General features: G+C 41.9%; 1 protein-coding gene across 4 annotated transcripts in view; it reads left to right on the top strand.

Moving 5' to 3' along the window:
* The window catches only part of BRINP1 (BMP/retinoic acid inducible neural specific 1), a 423,362-nt gene that overhangs the window by 128,235 nt on the left and 274,643 nt on the right, over nucleotides 1-20,484 (top strand). For 2 of the 4 annotated variants that reach the window (XM_079927238.1, XM_079927236.1), the window contains exons 3-4: nucleotides 8,051-8,154; nucleotides 16,447-16,895. The gene's annotated coding sequence lies outside the window, so the exon portion shown is untranslated. The remainder of the gene's footprint in view (nucleotides 1-8,050; nucleotides 8,155-16,446; nucleotides 16,896-20,484) is intronic. The other 2 variants (XM_079927237.1, XM_079927235.1) reach the window with 1 other exon arrangement.

The raw sequence follows: 20,484 nt of genomic DNA, 5'->3' as shown, positions 1-20,484 counted from the left end.
CCTGAGAAATAAAATGCTAAAGGGGCAATGGAGTAGCATAGAGGAAATAGTAAAGACTTCAGATTCTCATGGGCCTGGGTTCTAATACTTGCTCTATCCTTCTAAGATGTGTAACCTTGGACGAGTTACTTGACCTCTTGAGCTTCAATTTTCCAATCTGACAAATGGAAATATATTGCAGTATTATTGTGGGGATTAAATGAGATGCTATAAAAATAAATAAAGGGTAAAGTGTGTAGAACTGCATGATTTAAAAAATGAGATGCTATATGAGAAGTATCTTAAGTGGTGCCAGGCACATGGTAGTCACACAGCAAATACTATTTCCTGTCTCCATTTCTCTCTGTACAAACATATGAAATCACAGACCTATCAGTAAGATGCATTGTGCAATGTATACTGTTTGTGTTTCTGAGGTGCTGAGGTTGCTCTGGGCTTACTGGAGGTTTTAGGTAAATAAGAGAAGGAGAAATTATTCTGCTTCATGGAAGCTCATGAGGCCTACCAGGATCATGGGAACATGAAAAGCAGTGTCTCAAGCCTAACCCTAAGAAGAAAACTTACTTTCCATTATTATCATTTAAAAAATTTTTAGCCTTTGGTGCTGTCTAGAGAGCAGCAACAGTCCCAATTCCCCTCCTCCAACTCAGTTGTTAGGTTATCAAGATCAGGCAGAAAGATAAAGCTCTTGTTTCCTTTCATCAGGAACTCCTGGCTTCTTCTTGTGGATCTCAGCATTTTGTACATTCAGCCCCTGTCAAGTAGTATCCCCAGGTGGAGAAAGGTGCCCCTGCAATGCCAGCATCAAGGGCATCCCTGGTACCACGCGTGTTTTCTCCAATGACCAGCAACCAGGCATCAAGATAAAGACGACTCCAAACATGCAAATCCCAAGCAATGACTAAGATTCATGTCTACTATGCTTACTCCTTTGCCATACAATTAGCATAGATTCTGTTTTCTAATTGACAAAGCAATACTCGACTGTAGGTCACTTTATTATCCCCATTATATAGATGAAGACTTGAGCTTAAAGAGGTCAAGTAAGTTGCCCAAGCTCAACACACTAGTAAATGACATGGTTGGGATTTGAATCCAGGCAGTCTGGCTACAGAGTCTGTGCCTTTGACTTCTGCCCACTCCTGCCCCTCACCTCTGTTCTGCGAGTAGCCACAAGGGTAACACAACAGCCCTTGGAGCTGGTGCTCAGCTGAGGTTGACTTCATTGCATTTGGGTGACCTCATCCTGAGCTTGCTTGTCATGGGCGCCCCTACTTTTTGACCAAGTTAGTTGCTTCCTTGATGAGGGCTTCGGATGCAAATTCCGTGGAGGAAGGGCATGGGATCTGCGGCATACAAGGAATGGGGGCCTGCCACCCTGGCAAAGAATGAGCATTTTACCACTGACGTTATCTGAAATTGTCTAATAAGAAACCAGTCGAATTTTAGTTGATCTTACTGTTTTGTGTTTATTGTTTATCGATTGTATTATTGTTTTAAATTCTCTACAGACGCTATGCCCTCTTATTGCCTATACCTAGAGTGGACCACTCCCCACTGCTCCACCCTAGGGACGGAGAGTAAAGATTCTAGGATTCACTGCCCCTCTTAACCCCAGACCCCCGCATTAGCCAAAGATCTCTACTTTCGTGAGGTTTATATATTGGGGTTTGGACAAAGCTTTGGCTGGGAAACAGGTTCTACTCCTAAAAGAGAATTTGAAACCACTAGCCAAGGTATTTTTTTTTCCTAGAGTTCTGTCCAGTCTCAACATTTTATGGTTCTAAAACTGCTCTCCTCTGGGAGGAGGGATACAAAGCACTGATTTTACGTGAATGCACGAATCCCCCTGAAGATACTTTGGGAAGGACTCATGGATATTTTACATTTCATGACAGTTATTCCTGATGTGGGTCTCCATGACCCTACCTTCCCCTTTAAAAAAAAACAAATAAAAAAATCTTTTACTGTGTGTTCACTATTTGCCAGGCACTGTGCTAGGGGCTGGCATTTCAGGGAGGGAAGGGATAAATATGATTCTTGGTCTTATGGAGTTTGGGAATAATGGGGGGACGAGAACAAAAAATAACCCCAAACAAGTATACAGTTACAAATTGAGGTAAGTGCTAAAAGGACAAAGATGATGTTATTATGGTCAAGAATATCAGAGGGTGTCATAATTTAGATTGGGGAGGAGTAATAAGATCCTTGCTGCTAAAGTAATATTTAATCAGAGACCTGAAGAAACATTAGTGATAGATTGCAGAGAGGTGCAGGGAACAGCATTCCTGGAGGCAGGAACAACAGTTGCAAAAGCAGTGAGAAGGGCATGAGTGAGGGTCCTCTGGGAATGGCGGCAGTGGTGCAGGGGGAGAGGGCTGGGAGTAGACCAGTGGGGCAGGCAAAGGCCACATTTAACCAGACTCTAGAGGCCATGGCAAGGATTGTGGGAGTCCCTAAAAATTTTCTTTTAAGCAAGAAAATGCCATGGCCCAGTTTTTATTTTAGAAAGACCCCTCTGGCTGTACCATGGAAAACTGAGTCACTAGAACTTGCTGAATAATCCTGAAGTAGCTTTGTCACAAAAATAAATCTCAGTTTCAGAGTTGTAAATTCAAGCTTTTGGGTTTGCCTGAGTCAGCTTCAGGCCTTTTGTACACGGAGGCCCAGGGCTTAGAAGGTCTCAGATACATCGCCCGTGGAGTTCCACGCTACTGGCTGATGGGTCTTCCTCCTTCCCTTCCTCCACTGGGTGAATCATAGCTTTTGTCCAGGGTGGGCGGATCCTTCTGCCAGCTCCCACCCTCCCCATCCCCATCAGAGGAGGCAGCTCTGCCAAGTTCCCCTCCAGAGCCAGGGACACCACCTGTCATGCTGCATCCTCCTCCTACTCGGACATCTGACAGCCTCCGTGACTCGTGAGCTGGGGGAGCACAGATCGCTAAAGCTGAAGGGACCTTAGAAACCATCCAGATCAGTCACCCAAATTACAAACTCAGGGAAAGGGAGGGTGCCCCTAAGGGCCACAGTTAGCTAGGGGCAGAGTCAGGACCCAGGGAACCTGCAGTGGAGTTGTGTGATAAATGCCTCCATCAAGGGCTGGTGCTGGAATTTGAGTTGAGACACTGTAGGTATTGAAATGTGCTCTGGAATGGGAGTCTAGTGACCTGTGTTCCAGACCCACGCTCCAGAGCTTGACCTTGGACAAGTTTCCTTCCTCTCTGAGCTGCACTGCTCTCCTCTGCATCATTTAAGGGGATGGTGCTGCAGATGTCTGAAGTCTGTTTGAGCTCTCACACTGCAAGACTGCAGGACTCTGGCAGGGACCTAGAAGGGGGCAGACCTGGTGACAGAGGATGTCTGACTAATCTCTGCAGTGGCTCTCCTCCCATCAAGCTTGAAGAAGCTAATGGAACTGCTGCTGTCAGAGGCCATTCGTCCCCACATCCACACACACGTGAGGGTACACCCCCATGTCACCATCAACTCAGGGGCCCAACTCAGCTCTGCTTTTCTTGACAAAATCACCCTCATCCCTGGAAGTTCCCCATTCCCTCTCCTACATCAAAACACATCTGCCCATTTCTCATCTCCCATGGTACTCAATCCCAAAGCTGGTCAATCTGTGACCACATCTTACATAGGATATGAATGGTGATGATGGTAGTGATGGTGATGTTAATGATGATGGTGGTGATGATGATAGCATTGACTGAGACATCCACTTCACTTGCATCTCCTCATTTAATCCTCCTACCATACTATAGTTAAAAGCAACCATACATACACCCCAGTGTTCGCAGCAGCACAATTTACAATAGCCGAGACATAGAAGCAACCTAAATGTCCATTGAAAGATGAATGGATAAAGAAGATGTGGCACATATGTACATACACACAGTGGAATACTACTCAGCCATAAAAAAGAATGAAACAATGCCATTTGCAGCAATATGGCTGGACTTAGAGATTACCATACTAACTGAAGTAAGTCAGACAAAGACAAATATTACATATCACTTATACGTGGAATCTAAAATATGACATAAATGAACTTATTTATGAAGCAGAAACAGACTCACAGACATAGAAAACAAACTTATGCTTACCAAAGGGGAGGGGGAGGAGGGATAAATTGGGGATTGGGATTAACAGATACATACTACTATATATAAAAGAGATAAACAACAAGGATCTACTGTATAGCACAGGGAACTATACTCAATATCTTGTAATAACCTATAATGGAAAAGAATCTGGAAAAGAATATATATATATACACACACACACACACACACACACACACACACACACAAATATAAAACTGAATCACTTTGCTGTACACCCGAAACATTGTAAATCGACTACTCTTCGATAAAAAAAAAACCCCAAACCAAGGAAAACATTTTATACATGAGAAGGTGGAAGCAAAGAAGAGAACAAGATATTGCTAAAATCACTCGGTGATGCCAGTGGAATTCAACCTCATCTCTAGGCTGAGGTTGTAAATAACTCACTGTACTGATAAGGAGTTCATAAATAAATATCTCCCCTACCCCTGCCCAAGCATGAGATCTTTGTCATAAACCCAAAGAGGGACGTGTGGGAAAAGATCAGTGTGCTGAAGGAGACTTCATGGCAGAGGGGAGATCTCAACCATGCCAGACAGGCAGCTGTCCAATCTGTGCTCTGAGTCTGGCCTTGAGGTTGCCCATGGTGAAAGGCATCCTGGCCCCTATTCACAGAGGCTTTGCTTCCCGGCTGTCTCTCTCATTCTCTCTCCTATTTTCTCTCCCACTCAATAATGTTTATTTGGGTCTTTAAGAAAGTCCATTACTTTCATGTGTATCTCTGAAAGAATCATTCAGATGGCCCTCCTCGGAGCCCCTTCCTCTACATAAATGCATATACATAGATGCAAGCACACACACACACACACACACACACATGCACGCACGCACGCACATGGAGACACTAAAAAAATCAGCTAATGTAAAAAAGAGTAAATAATAGAGGTACTGTGTATAACTCTGAGTTCATACGATTGTGCATTTGTGTATAAGGGCATGGACCTCATACACCATAAACCTATTTTTGTAGGTTTATGAGCCGTGTCTATGGAGGTGCTTATGGAATATGCAAGCTTCCCTCCTTCCAGTATAGCCTCTCTGTGCCCTGCTGGTGGAATAAGTTTTAGGAATCAGGGGAGGGAACAGACTTCAGTTTGTTGCTCAGCTGTGGGTGCCATGTTCTCTGTAGAGTTGGTCCTTTGGCTCTAGGGGTTGATCCTGGCCTCCCCTTTCCAAGGCACAGCTATTCCACAGGGCTCGGAGGTGCTGGCATAGTGGTCTCCCTGACTGTTGAGAGGCGGTGGCTCTCTCCTTTCCCTACTCAGGGTGTCCTCCAGGCCAGGGTGTGCCACTCAGCTGCATCTCCTGTCCAGACGGGAGAAGCTTAGTCTCTCCGCTCCCTCCCTCCAAAAAAATAGACCGCTTCCCTCCTTCCTGTAGGCTTCTAAGATGTTGTAGCATAACCCCTCTCAAAGGCCGAAGTAATAAATGTCAACGCCTTTCCTGGGTTATGGTGGGGAAAAGGATATCAATGTAAAATAGCATATTTTCTAAGTAATTTGTCCTATTCTATAAATTTGCTTAAAAGTCAGAAAAGAGGGCTTCCTTGGTGGCGCGGTGGTTGAGAGTCCGCCTGCCGACTGGGTTCGTGCCCCAGTCCCACATGCCGCGGAGCTGCTGGGCCCGTGAGCCATGACCGCTGAGCCTGCGCATCCGGAGCCTATGCCCCGCAACGGGAGAGGCCACAACAGTGAGAGGCCCGCGTACCGCAAAAAAAAAAAAAAAAAAAAAAGTCAGAAAAGATTCTGGAAGAATAAAATACGGCCTGAAAATGAAGAGCTCTGTATTTTTGGTCTATTGTTATGGAATATACATATAATAATTAAGAAATAATCATAAGGGGCTATTGTAGGGATGAGATGAAATAAGATAGTGCAGAAAAACACTAAGTGTCATGCTTGGCACATAGGTAAAACGTGTGTGTGTGTGTGTGTGTGTGTTCATGCACTCCTGCAAGGCTCTGGTTGGGCCCAAGGGATGGGACAGGATGGGTGACAGTGCTTTCCTTTTCTCTGAGACAAGTGATTTTCAGACGAAGCACTTCTCATGACTCTCAGACCCAAGCTGAGACTGTAATTAATAGCTCTTCCTCACTCAACCTAGATTTCTTTCTCTCATGCTCCAAAATGCTGGCAGCCTGTGCACTTCATTTTTTGTTTGGCCTGAAGGGGCCATTTCCATTGGCTGAGGTGCCAAGTGCCCCTCTGCCTTGGCAGAGCTCATGAAATGCACGGCCTGTCCTGGACAGGTGCTTACGGAGGCCTGAGTGCTCAGTGCTTCCAGGGCGGCCTGGCTTCAGCCCAGTGCAGGCAGCATCGGGGAGGGGCTCCAAGGTCTGCCAGCCTCCCTTGTGCTTCTTCACACAGAGCTTCACAGCTAAACGTCCGGTGGGATTTAGTCAAGATGTGTCATGTGTTTTCAGAGAGTTTACCAAAAATCCAAAGTAACTGCTTGCATAATATGGTGAGGTGAAAAGCATGTGAGTTTCAGATTAAGGCACACCTATATAGATTTGAGAGTTGGCGCTGACACACACTGGTTGTGAGATCTTAGGTAAGTTTCGGACCTGCCATAACAAGGATTGGTATTTTGTCTTTGCTCTTCCAAGCACTATGGGCTGACCCATAGCATAGAACTTTCTCCACTGAACTTAATCATCCACTTACTCAACTGTATCTCCACTAGCCTATAAATTATTTGAGAGGTGGGATTGTGTCTTGTTCACCAGTGTAATCCCAGTGGCTAGCAAGGTAACTTCATTGTAGGTACTCCATAAAATATTTGGTGAATCAGTCAATCAACTAATAGGTGGATGGATGGATGGATGGATGGATGGATGGATGGATGGATGGATGGATTTCTCTAAAATAGATATTCCCTCATTTGTCAAATGGCAGAAATACCATCTACTTTGTAAAGATTTTAAATGAGAATCACTAAACCCTTGTCACAATCCCTGGTATATAAAAGATACTAAGCAAAACCTGGCTCCTTTCCTGTATTCATCCACACTTGCCCTCAGGGTGACATGTTAACTTCAGCAGATCTTGCTGGATACCAGCTACCCATTTGTGAGCTTTCAGCATCCTGGTTCCTTCCTCATGGCCAGGACCATCTGTAAACACTGCAAACCTAGTCATTTCACTTTTCTACTAAAATCCACAAAATGATGCCCCCAAATCAGTGAGTAAAGCAGATTGTCTATCCATCAATCATCAGAATTCTCAGTGTAGCCTACAAAGTTCTGTTTAAGTTGATTCTCACCTACTTTCCCTGCCCTGGATCGTGCCACTCTGTCCGCCATCCACACTGGCATTTTTTTACACACTGGGCTTAGAACACATGGGACAGCTTTCTGCTCTGGACCTTCACGTGTCTTGTCTCTCCTGACTACAACAGCTCTGAATAGGCAAGGTCAGGACTCCTTTTATAAATGCTCATAACTCCATTGGTTTTCTCTTCATTAAACACAGTTTAAAATATATACATTTATGTGATCACATGATTAATGCCAGTCTCTGATACGGATTCTGTCTGCTTTGCTATATCCCTGCCAACTAGCACATTATCTGACATATAAAAAGGAGTCAAAGGATATTTGTTGAAGACTGAAAACCCTAATGTTCCCCAAATCCTGCTTTCTTGCTCGTCCCCTGTCGCATACACTCACCAACAAAGGTGTGTATATCACCCTTTCCGTTCTACGTTTAGGGATCCCCTGTTGTGCTTTTGCCCCGCATTCTGATATGCTCACTGGCAAACTGAAACAGACCCACATATTCTGATGGATACTCAGCCTTCATAAGTCCTGGGAAACTTTTTGATACGCTTTCTTTTTCAGATCCAGTCTCCTGCCAGGGCACTAGTCATTTGCTCCAACCTACCTCTCTGAGCTCATTTTGCCTGTTTCCTCCCTCCAGCTCATAGCAGTTACATCCCAGGAGACTGAAGTGGAAATAAGCCGCAGACACGGGAATTATGGAGACGCCAAAGAGGACCTTGCTGCATCTCAGTAGATCACCAGGTACGTGGCCTTTCAGGTGCTGCAGGTCAACAGATGATGCCCTAGGAGAGGAGTAAGGCAAAGTTCACTGAACCCAGCTATGAGGTGAGTCTTTGCATAAAATCTCCCAGGGACAGTCAAGGTGAGGGTCAGGACATGTATTTATTGAGGGAAGAAATGCATAAAGGTGACTGAGGAACTGGGCATATGAAGTCGGAAGAAAAACTGTGCACATCCTTAACAACAGCCCTTGGAACCAAAGCTTCTTTTCAGACTTTATCTTGGAACAAGTCACACTACAGAGAGGAGTCCTGTCCCTGCAGGAAACTTCCTGGTCGTATGATTTTTTTTCACTTTTTTAACTTATAAAGACTGTTTGGGGCCTGGGCACTCGAAAGGAGAGAGTTATTTACAGCATGTCACTTTGAATCAAAGAATAAAAATGCCCTTAGGTCTGGGAGCATAGTTCCTGCACAGTGTAGAAGGAAAAGTGTGTTTGGAGATAGATTGGAACCCCAGTGCTGCCACCATCTGGCTGGTGGCCCTGCCTGAGTCTTGCCTTCCTTCCTTCCTTCCTTCCTTCCTTCCTTCCTTCCTTCCTTCCTTCCTCCCTCCCTCCCTCCCTCCCTCCCTTCCTTCCTTCCTTCCCTGTTTCTTTGTCATTAAGTGGGAAGCATTGTGCACATACACACAAGGTTGATATGAGAATAGAATGTGACGATGTATGTAAAATACTTAGGGAGGCCCTCAGGAAAGGTCAAACCCTTTCTCGCACTATTCAGATTTGGTGAATTTCTTGAGGAATTTTGAGAAGGAGGACCTTGCCAAATTGGGTGAGAACCATCCTGAACAGCTTCCTCTTGGGTTTTGTTGAAGTTCCTGCCATTGGCTGGAGCAAAAGCTTGCATTAGAAAGTCAGTCTTTTAATCCTTGTTGCTTAAATTAGACCTGAAGTGAAATCTAATTCCAAAGTGGAATTATATATTATTTTCCCTGAGAAAATTATACAGAAAGTCATTAAAGGTACACGTGTACAACTAGAGAGATCTTTCTTCAGATTTTTCACCTGTGTATCCAATTCATGATTGAGAGTTGACATCTATTCACTTGAATTGTCTCAGATGACATTTTATCTCCATTCCTGCAGCCATTTCCTCAATCTAGGCTTCATCCATTCAGTTTAAGGCTATATTTGAGCATCTATCCATATGTTTAGGTCTTTAATACCCCTGGCTGGATTTCTGCAACAATCTCCAAGCCAGCCCCCTATGCCAATTCTTCTTTCATAAGCCATACGAATTATCTTCTTAAAATCCTGCATTTGTACTGCCACCCGCCCTGTTCCCTGTTGCTTACCAATAAATCTTAACGTTGACTGTGACTTAAGTCCAAACTTCACAGATTTGAAGGTCCTCCAAAATCTAGCTCCCCTTGACCCATCCAAATATCCCCCAATGTTCCGTGCTCACCAGTCAAATCAAAATTATCTTTTTCATCCCCAAACAAGTCATGCTGAGTCCCAGTTCTGAGCTTCTGCTTTATGTCCTCGCCTCTCCTGAAATGGATTCTCTCATTATTTGCCTATTGTTGAAGTGTATGTGTATTCACATCCTACCCCCTACTTTGATAAAGCATATTACTGTCTTTTCAATATTCCTTTCCATTCTTCAAGGTCAATTCAAAAGCCAGCCTCATCTAGGAGGCCTTTGCTTATCTCTGCAGTTCATACTGACCTTTCTTTTCTGAACTCCAAATACATTTATAATTAGTCAAAAGAAGATTACCATTTAGTTATTCTCAAATGCTTCATATAGTGCTTTGTTTTGGTGGTGGTTGTTTTTCTGTGCTTTCAAAAAAATAGATGACTGCTGAGTTCAGCCCTATTATTCTAAGTTCTTGGGAAGTTACTGGCTGGATCTTGTGAGTTTGGGGAGATGTTTTAAAACTGGCTGGTGAGGAGGGAGCTACCTCTTCTTCCTATGCCTCTGTCCATCCTCTCACTCTTTCCTAGTCCTGCCTGGAAAATTCATTGCAGCACTTTTGCTAGTAGATGAGGTCACTCTGTCAAAAATTCTGTGCTCATGTATGGCTCTCCCTTTGACCTTTCTTTGTACTATGGTCAGTCGCCTGCTTACCATCACAGGTGGCTGATTCTGAGGTTAGCTCTTGAGTAGATCCAGCCATATCTCTGTTTTTATTCCATTTTGCCCCTGCTGTCAACTGGGTGAGTGTCCAGAATTCTTGACTGGTAAAGACAGTGGCTTGACGCAGGTTTCCAGTGTCTGATTCCAACCTCTGGCCCCACCCTTCACTCTCCACAGAGTTATCCTTTTTCTTTTCTTTTTTCTTTTTCCTTTTTTGTTTCTTGCGGTACGTGGGCTCCCACTGTTGTGGCCCCTCCCGTTGCGGAGCACAGGCTCCGGATGCGCAGGCTCAGCGGCCATGGCTCACGGGCCCAGCCGCTCCGCGGCATGTGGGATCTTCCCGGACCGGGGCACGAACCCGTGTCCCCTGCATCGGCAGGCAGACTCTCAACCACTGCGCCACCAGGGAAGCCCAGAGTTATCCTTTTTATAGGCATCACAGAAATCGATGTCTGACTAGCACATAGAAATCATCTTCTCCATCCATCTCGCTGGACACATGATAAAATGATGACTCGGAGGAAATGTGATTTTTCTAAATGTCTCAGAGCAAAACAGAGAAAGGATCTCAACCCAGATCTCCTTTTTTTTTTCTTGCCTAACTCACTTTCAAGGATGCCGTATTCCAGTGCACTCAATGGGAAATCTACCTTCTTTTGACCCCCAACCTGAATCATAACCATCTTTGATGCAAATAATGACAAATTAAATTTATTAATATCACTTTATTTGCAAGTCATTGTGTCATTGTAAAAAGGAAAATGTCATGTTTCAAGGAAGGCAGTTAACACTTGATGGTATGACAATGGGTACATTGTGAGACAGTGGAAATCCTCCCCTGTCCATGGAGCCTGGACTTGGATCCCAGCCCCCTGAAGTGCACAGGGATGGGGTGGGTGAGGGATCATGCATAGCATGAACTAGAGGGCCGTGAAATGTTGCCTTAGAGGAATTAAGGAAGGAACCTGGAGATCAAGTTTGACAAAAGCTTCCTTGACTCTAATAACACCAGGCATAAAACTCACGAAGTCCGAAATGAAATGCTGGATTTGAAAAAGAAAACAAAGAAGTGACACAAAATTATATGGCCAGAAGCTGCTGGCAGTGTTGTAACTTCGACTTGGATTCCCAAATGGTTTAATTCCATCTGAAGCCCAGCTCAAATTTGCCACCTCCGTAAGACCTTTCTCAATCCTCGTTGTCAAGATAAATTGTTTCCCCCCTCCAACTGTTGTCATAGAATTTGTTAATATTTCACTGTTGGCTTGTGTGTCTTATGTTTTAGCTAGTTATATATTTGTCTGTCTTTCCAATAGATTGAGAGACTCTTTGGGACAGGAGCTCCCTTAATACATATTTATATCCCTTAGAGCCTGGATGGCAGGTATACAGTGTGCTACCTCTCCCTAATTCCTTGCTCCAGGAAGACATTAATAATCAATCACAGCATTCCTTACAATACTGCCTGGAACAGGCTTCAGGATCCTTCCTAACAAAGCCCCTTAAGCTGACTTTATTGATTAACCAGATTTTTCATGCAAAAGAAATCTATTCAGTGTATCTATTTATTATAAGTAGCATAATGGCTTACACAGTGTTGTTCAGTTAATATTTGTTGATATGAACCAACTCCTGAAAGGTATATCTAAAACAAAGGGCTTAGGAGATTGGTAGGTGGGACAAGCATGGAACGAGCTGGGGCAGAGAGGGACCTCAGTCATTAGGACCTAGAGTGTGGGTTATGGGAGGAGAGTCACCCAGGACACAATTTTCTGATGGTATAGCAACCTCAGTATTTAGGGTCATTGCATCGGCTATGCATGGCAAAATCAGGTCCAGGCAAAGATCTTCAAATCATTCACAGACAGACAGTTGGGCTGCTTTTATCATTGTGGCAAAGACAAGAGACATTCTAGAAGCATTTGTTGTAGGCCTGCAAATGAAATTTGCAAGCTCTATATCTGGAACAGATTAAATGAATGAATAATCCAAGATGGCCCCAGGGACCTACTCTCCAACTCTCACATGTCTTTGTCATGTTGGCTTTTCATCTAAACCTAATGCTTCATTCATCTCTTATTTTAGATTAACCTGATTCACTTCAGTTTTCTTTCCTGGTAGTTTGTTTAGCTAATTAAGTGTATTCCTACTGGACAGATTCTTGACTTCATGATAAAACAGGTGTCGTTGGCCATTTATGAAGGGACTGACTTTGGGTCAGGTGTTCACTATGCAAGCAACATTTTGATGCGAACAACATCCAGTTACCACTCCTCTTGGTAGCTTGGTGTCGGCGGATTAGTCCGAGTTAGACAGATATGGAGGTATTGGCAGCTTCCATGATGGACTTCTTAGTGTAGTCCAGCACCATGAAAAAGTCTGAGAGGCGCTAGAGTAGGGGGTAAAGTCAGGAGGTCAGTCCATGGGAGTCAGCAGAGGGAAAACAGATCCTGGTACAGGGGAAATTACCCAGTGCTCATATCTGGCACCTTGAGACTAGTTAGGATTATCATCAACCAGGTTGAGTTTCAGAAAAGAAATAGATTCTTGAATCTATGATTTGGTCTTTTTCATCAATTTTGGAAAATCTTTGGCAGTTATCTCTTCTAATACTTCTTCTGTTCTATTCTCTCCTTCTGGGACTCCAGTTACATCATATGTTGTAGTCTTACATGTACCTTTTTCAGTATTTTTTCTCTGTGTGCTTTAGGTTGTATAGTTTCAATTGATTTGTTTTTTAATTCACTGCTCCTTTATTCAGCTGTGTCAGGTCTGCTGTTAAGCCTAGCCAATTAATTCTTTCTTTCAGATACTGTACTTTTCAGTTTTGTAGTATTTATTTGGAACTGTTTTAGAGAATCTTTATTAACTTTCTCAATGTTTTTGTCTATCTTTTCATCCTTATATTATTTTACCATATATTTATAATTTTTAGAAGTCATTGTCTATTAATTCTAGTATCTGGGTCACCTGTGGGTGTGCTCTTATTGACTATTATTTCCTCTTGCTTATAGATAAGTAGAAGTTGCCTGTTTTTTTGCAAACTTGAAATTTTACTGTATCCAGATATTGTGTTTTAATCAACCATAGAGACTGGAGTAAATATTATTTTATCCCAGAGATACAAACCCTTTGCTCAGTGAGGAAGCTAGAATAAGGACTTAAAATTTCAATTAAATTCAGTCATGAGTTGGGTTAGGTCACATCTGAGTTTCAGTTTTATTTCGTTTCAGTTCATCTCTGGTTTCAAATGTCTAAGGTCAAGATGTATCTTGTGCATATTATTGGCTCTTCTCCCTAGCTGAACTTTGAGCTCTGAGAACCATTAGGTGAAGGAGATTGTTCTTTTTCCAGCCCAGCCATCAACCCCTGCAAGTTCCCCGTGCACTCAGCAAGCGTCCTGTGGGGAAGAATCAGTGGGTTGGGAGAAGGAGTGTTGCGTTTTGGAGGTGAGGTCCTATAGGTTTCATTTCATCATACTAGGTCATATGACAGTGAGAAGCTTTGCTGGCTTATCATTACTGTACAAGACTCTGTGCCTATGACAGACATAACTTTTTACTTTCTCTTGCCTAAACATGGCAGATGCTACCAGACAGGAAAGCAACCACTATTCTCTGCTCATGTGTAGAAGGGCTCAACTCTCTCTGGAACTTAATTCCCTTAGACTTCTTTGTGTCTATGGCCCTCTAATATCTTTTAAAGATGTATGATATTTTCTGATAGTTTTAGTTGTTGGAGCAATAGTCTGTCTTGACCGCCTGCATCCTAATCAGAAGTAGAATTCGCTCTGGCTGTCATTATGGTCATAGTCTAAGACCTCTTCATGGAGGGGCTGGGATGCTTATATTTATTCTCTTGTGAGGTTTGGCTGCAATAGATATTTTTGGTAGGTTCTGAGACGGTCTCATTTTGTTATTGCTGATAACACACATCAGACTCTAAGTGGCTTACAACAGGTATTTATTTTCTTACTCATGAAACTTTGTGTTGGCTGTGGTTCGGCTGGTGTCATCTGGGCTTGGCTTTAAGCAAAGGATTGGATTCAAGTATGATCCACAGACTCCAACATTCTCTTTGTCTACCTGGGGTATGCTCTTCTTACGGTGGGTCTAAGATGGTCAATAGAATGGTGATATATTAGCAAGTTTAATATACTTGCTAATGTCACATCTGTTTACATTCCATTGGTCAAACCAGGTCACTGTGCCACAGTCAACATTAATGGGACCTTAGGGAAGTAGATTCCATCAACAGAGGGAGGCACTGTAAAGGCAAAGTATATAGATGTAATCCTTTTACAGGAGAATAAAGAATTTGAAAACATATTTCAATGTACCATGTTAGGGTAGGAAAATCAAGTCACAGCTGCATTAACAAGAGCCTGAAAAAAGCTCTAAGCTTCTCATATCCATAAAAGGAATCCCTGACTTTTTTGCATTAACCTTTTTGTACTGAGAACCCATATAATAACTCCCACCCAAGAGAGAGAAGAATAGATTTGAGACAGATAAAGCCAAGATGCTGACCTTGCTCCAGCTGGAAATATTCCTCTCACCTGTTCTTCCCAATTCAGATGCTAATGGACAAGTGAGTCTATTAAGAAGAAGGAAAACCAGGTGCCTCATTAAACAAACAACCCGACCAGAGTAGCCCAGAAAACTCACAGAATTGCTGCAGTTGGTAGCATGCATCTCTTTCTGTGCCTTAGATTTTGCCCATGTATAGTAGTCAGACTTGAGCAAGCAGCATAATTACTTGGAAAGTTCATTAATCAGAGTCCTGGACCATAACCATAGAGTTCCTAATTGAGTTGGTCTTGGGTGGGACCCAATTTTCATTTCAAACAAGATTTCAGATGATGTTGATGCTGCTTGTCTGGGAACTACAGATTGAGGATGACTTCCATAGGTCATAAATCCTCCAAAGCAGAGACATTTCATGAACTCTCCTGAGAACTGTGGGAAGGCTCCTTCATCCTTGAGTTGCCTTGATGTTCTGCCAGGGCTCCTGTTGGGCTGAGCATATTCATCAGGCAAAAATGTATGAAGATGCAGCTTGGCGTGGTAGATAAAGACAGGCTTGTGTTAGGATTGCTGAGTTCTAGTCCATTTGTGCTATTGACCTGTTTTGTAAAAAGCCTTTTTTTTTTTTTAATCTTCCATCCTTGGCCCCCTTTGCTTTTTCTTTTTTTTTTTTAACATCTTTATTGGAGTATAATTGCTTTACAATGGTGTGTTAGTTTCTGCTGTATAACAAAGTGAATCAGCTCTACATATATATATATATATCCCCATATCTCCTCCCTCTTGCATCTCCCTTCCAACCTGCCTATCCCAGCCCTCTAGGTGGTCACAAAGCACGGAGCTGATCTCCCTGTGCTATGTGGCTGCTTCCTACTAGCTATCTGTTTTACATTTGGTAGTGTATATATGTCCATGCCACTCTAAAAAGGCATTTTTATCTCTCTGTGTCTAGGTTCCTCACATGCTAAAGAAGTCTAAGCACTAGATAACTCGTTGAGTTAGTTGGACTTTAAGAAATCCTTTATTCAAAAATAAATAAAGAAATAATAAAAAATAAATCATTCAAAACTTACATAATTTTATCATCATACTATATGTAACTCCATGACCTTGGGTAATTTCTTAAACTCTGCAAGTCTCTTTTTCTTTTTTTATTATCCTTCTCTCATCTCCCTTTCCCCTTTGGTAACCATAAATTTGTTTTCTATGTCTGAGTCTGTTTCTGTTTTGTAAATAAGTTCATTTGTATCATATTTTAGATTCCACATATAAGTGATATCATGTGGTATTTGCCTTTCTCTTTCTGACTTACCTCACTGAGAATGATAATCTCTAGGTCCATCCATGTTGCTAGAAATGGCATTATTTCATTATTTTTATGGGCGAGTAATATATATATACACACACACACACACACACACACACACACACACACACACACACATATATATATATCACATCTTCTTTATCCATGCAAGTCTCAGTTTTCATCTGTAAAATAGATAAAACAATTGTATTTACCTCAGAGGACTGTTGTCTGTGAGAATACAATGAGATGATACATGCACCAATAAATGTTTGATAATAGTGTGTTATTATTGTTTTAAAATTATTAATCATATAGAATTGCTATGGTATTTAAGGAGAGGAAGAGAGAACACTTCTGGAAGAAAGATAAAGAAAAGTTTCGGGCTTCCCTGGTGGCGCAGTGGTTAAGAATCCGCCTGCCAATGCAGGGGACATGGGTTCGAGCCCTGAACCAGGAAGATCCCACATGCCGAAGAGCAGCTAAGCCTGTGCACCACAACTACTGAGCCTGCACTCTAGAGCCTGTGAGCCACAACTGCTGAGCCCATGCACCACAGCTACTGAAGCCTGCCAGCCTAGAGCCCATGCTCCACAACAAGAGAAGCCACTGCAATGAGAAGCCCGCACACTGCAACGAAGAGTAGCCCCCACTCACCGCGACTAGAGAAAGCCGGCACGCAGCAATGAAGACCCAACGCAGCCAAAAATAAATAAATAAAATAAATAAATTAAAAAACAAAGTTTCAAGGAGAAAGGAGCACTAGAGCTGGGTCATAAATATCAAGTAAGTTTTGGGTTCATAGATATTTCAGGTGGGGAGGGAAGGGCAAGGTAGGGCAAGGGAAGCAGCATGAATCTGGACATAAAGTTGGAAAAATACAATTTGTGCCTAGTGAACAGGAAGAAGCTAAATTTGGTGGGAAGTTACATGTGTAAAGCCACGTAGTGGAAAATAATAGAAGACTAGAACTAAAGCAAAATAAGGGAGACCTTAGTTTACAAGGCACAGAATTTTGGAGTTTTCTGGGGAGTCAATGAGGAATAACAATGTTTAGAGAAGAAAGTGATAATTGTACTTGGGTATAATCTTAGCCCTGCCACTTAAGGTATTTATGATCTTGGATTGCCACTTTGACATTCTGAGGTTCAGTTTCCTTGTTGTAAAATGGAGAATATATGTACATGCACACACACACACACACACACACACATACACATACACATACATAGTGCTGCTATGAGGATTAAAGAAGGATATTTACATGAACTCATCTTTAGCAGTGCTCTGCATAAACCCTAAGTTAATTCTTTTTTTTAAATTATTTTTTTTTATTTTATTTTTTAAAAGATTTTTAGGAATTTCATGTAATGTCTGAAGCATTTATATTAACATATTTTCATACAAATAACCCAAAGAAAATTTAGTATTAGTTTTTTGTTTTGTTTTGTTTTTTTATACAGCAGGTTCTTATTAGTCATCAATTTTATACACATCAGTGTATACATGTCAATCCCAATCGCCCAGTTCAGCACACCACCATCCCCACCCCACCCCCGCAGTTTTCCCCGCTTAGTGTCCATACGTTTCTTCTCTACATCTGTGTCTCAATTTCTGCCCTGCATACCGGCTCATCTGTACCATTTTTCTAGGTTCCACATACGTGCATTAATATACGATATTTGTTTTTCTCTTTCTGACTTACTTCACTCTGTATGACAGTCTCTAGATCCATCCACATCTCAACAAATGACTCAATTTCATTCCTTTTTATGGCTGAGTAATATTCCATTGTGTATATGTACCACATCTTCTTTATCCATTCGTCTGTTGATGGGCATTTAGGTTGCTTCCATGACCTGGCCATTGTAAATAGTGCTGCAGTGAACATTGGGGTGCATGCGTCTTTTTGAATTATGGTTTTCTCTGGGTGTATGCCCAGTAGTGGGATTGCTGGATCATATGGTAATTCTATTTTTAGTTTTTTAAGGAACCTCCATACTGTTCTCCATAGTGGCTTATCAATTTACATTCCCACCAACAGTGCAAGAGGGTTCCCTTTTCTCCACACCCTCTCCAGCAGTTGTTGTTTGTAGATTTTTTGACGATGGCCATTCTGACCGGTGTGAGGTGATACCTCACTGTAGTTTTGATTTGCATCTCTCTAATAATTAGTGATGTTGAGCAGCTTTTCATGTGCTTCTTGGCCATCTGTATGTCTTCTTTGGAGAAATGTCTATTTAGGTGTTCTGCCCATTTTTGGATTGGGTTGTTTCTTTAATATTGAGCTGCATGAGCTGTTTATATATTTTGGAGATTAATCCTTTGTCCATTGCTTCGTTGGCAAATATTTTCTCCCATTCTGAGGGTTGTCTTTTCGTCTTGTTTATGGTTTCCTTTGCTATGCAAAAGCTTTGAAGTTTCAATAGGTCCCATTTGTGTATTTTTGTTTTTATTTCCATTACTCTAGGAGGTGGATCAAAAAAGATCTTGCTGTGATTTATGTCAAAGAGTATTCTTCCTATGGTTTCCTCTAAGAGTTTTATAGTGTCAGGTCTTACATTTAGGTCTCGAATCTGTGTTGAGTTTATTTTTGTGTATGGTGTTAGGGAGTGTTCTAGTTTCATTCTTTTACATGTAGCTGTCCAGTTTCCCAAATTATTTTTTTAATTATTTTAAAATAATGTACATCTATGAAAGAGTTGCAAAGGTAGTACCTAGAGTTCCCAGATACCTTTTCACCCTGCTTCTTCACCTAATGTTAATGTTTTGTATACTGATGCTGTGTTTATCAAAACTGAGAAATTAACATGTGTTACTAATATGAATACTATTAACTAAACAGCAGACTTTGTGTTTCACCACTTTTTCTCCTAATGTCCTTTTTCTGTTCCAGGATCTGATCCAGGTACCATGTTGCTTTAGGTTGTCACATGGCCTTAATCTTCTCCGTTATTTGCCAGTTTCTTGATCTTTCCTTGCTTTTCATGAACACACCTGGATGCATTTAAAGAGTATTCAGGTATTTTGAGAATGTCTCAAATATGAGTTTATCTGACTCTTAATTATGCTTAGATTAGAGCTCGGTATTTAGGGGAAGAATGTCAAAGAGACGATCACATAAAATCAGGGATATGCAGGATATATGCAGGGCTGGCTACATAATTTTGGGGGCCCAGTGTAAAATGAAAAGATGAAGCTCTTTGTTCAAAAAGCAGGAAAAAGATGCTCAAGATACTAAATATAAAGGTTTTCCTTTCTTCCACAATTTCTCTCTCAACTTTTTATGGTGTTTTTTATTTGCTCTTTATTTTATGTCATTCCACATAAAGAAAAAAATAACATTTTAGATTATTGTCATACATTTTATTGTTTATCTTTCTGTTGTGCAATGACAGTTTTAAGTACAAATATAAGAGCACTCCACTTGTATGCAGAATCATCAAAATTACACAATTTGTATCTTGAAGCTTGCACATGCATACGTTTGGTTCTCACCAAAATGGCAGAAATGCTGCACAAAACAGTTTTTATTTCACTTCTTGATATGCACACATTCTTCCAACACTTTCTACCTTCTGCTCACTGATGAATAAGAAAAGCCTGAAAGAAAAAGGAACATGAGTGGCTGTATATTTCACTTTCCTTCTGTTATCATTTCTAGCATAAGTACTTGGCTGAAACAGGGAAGGATCATGAGTAAGAAAGGATAATGATAGGGTTTCTTGGTGATTTGTTTCACAGAACACCATTGCTTTTCTTCTCTGTTCAAAGCAAGTTCCAGTTCTAAGGGGACATGTGGCTTCTAAGGGCTATCGGTCTCCCTGTTTTCTGAGTCATAGATGTAACACATTTACCTTGTACTTGCTTTGAGTCTTGCTGAACTTCCATGAGTCATGGGTCCACTGGAATCCTGTGCTCATGGGGCATCCGGATGCTCTATGTAAATAGGGTGGCAAGGAACGGTGGGTATGCAGATCTGCTCATACCCATGCTTCATCCCCTGTCAGACTTATAAAACACAACTTCAAAGATTAAATCACTAAGAATTTCAGTGCACCAAAAGCAGAGCATTAAATCAGGCGTGGGACCCTCCTGAGTTTGGACCCCTGTGTGACTGCATGTCTATTGATATGTGATATCAACGTCACTGCTGTTCTTAACCTTAATCGGTTGGTTAAGGGGGCGTCTGCCGGATTTCTCCATTGCAGGGTTAGCATTTTTCCCTTGCCACAGTCTATTTGTTAGAAGCAAATCACTAAGTCCAGCCCACACTCAAGGGGAGGGGAATGGATCTTCATTTCCCAGAAGGAGGAGTCTCAAAAAATTTGTGGACATATGTTAAAACCACCAGAGTAGTTAATAAGCATTTTGG

This window comes from Stenella coeruleoalba, assembly GCF_951394435.1.
Source record: "Stenella coeruleoalba genome assembly, chromosome: 7".
NCBI classification, from domain to species: domain Eukaryota; kingdom Metazoa; phylum Chordata; class Mammalia; order Artiodactyla; family Delphinidae; genus Stenella; species Stenella coeruleoalba.
The sequence above is the reverse complement of the archived record's forward strand: the minus strand, read 5'-3'. Positions and strand labels throughout refer to the sequence as shown.